We start from the raw sequence: 1,037 nt of genomic DNA, 5'->3' as shown, positions 1-1,037 counted from the left end.
CCCCCCCCCCCCCCGCACCCACACCGTCGACAGAGGTCTGCCCCGACTGCAGTACTATCATAGCAACAGTACAATCGTAGAAGTCGTGTGCCCCTGTGCAGGGGGGAGGGGTGAAAGTTACTTCGCATGGAAAGTTTAACGTTCCTGAACAGGGAAAGGTGCAGTACAATGGGGTACTTAATATCATATATATAGCATACGTTAATTTTAAAACTATGATTGTTAATAACTTTTTAACCAAGGACGAGCAACGGCTAAAACCTGTTGGAGGTTACTCAGGGTCATGACCTTGACAACATATGTCAAGGTCAATGTCATCGGTGCTGCCTCCCCTATTCTAAATAATTACTTTAAAACTTAATTTTGAAACTTTTTTTGTTAATAACTTTTTAACAAAGGACGAGCAACGGTTAAAACCTGTTGGAGGTTACTCAGGGTCATGACCTTGACAACATATGTCAAGGTCAAGGTCATCGGAGAGTGGTCCCCTTTTATAAATTACCCAAAAAAGATATGTAACTTCATTCAAACATTGCTAGTATTTTAAACTTTCTTGTCGGTGAAAATCCTTTTAAGGATATTCATTTGACGTAATTTGGAGTATTTCTGCCAAGTTTCATGATAATCGGGCGTTGGCCATTTTCGGAAGTTCAAACGGTAAAAGTAAGTAACTATAGCCACATTTATGATTTTCTTAGGGAACAAATAAATTGAAAAACTCAAGTACTCTTTTATATAATAATAATCAATAACATTAAACAGGGCGAAGTAAGAGTTAAATTACAATTAAAAATCTAAATTTATCTGATAATTTATTCTAATATATTGCGAAGAATATCACGTAATTTTTGGCATTTCGTCCCGGTTTCCACTATTGGACTCGTCAGTAAGGCATTGTAGTTTTAAATTAGAATAAATTTTTTATCAGAGAAATTTAGATTTTTATTTATAATTTGACTCTTACTTCGCCTTGTTTAATGTTATTGATTATTGTTATATATAAAAAAGTCCTTGAATTTTTCAATTTATTTGTTTTC

This window comes from Cyphomyrmex costatus, unplaced genomic scaffold, assembly GCF_001594065.2.
Source record: "Cyphomyrmex costatus isolate MS0001 unplaced genomic scaffold, Ccosl1.0 scaffold251, whole genome shotgun sequence".
NCBI lineage: Eukaryota > Metazoa > Arthropoda > Insecta > Hymenoptera > Formicidae > Cyphomyrmex > Cyphomyrmex costatus.
Note: the sequence above shows the minus strand (reverse complement) of the source record.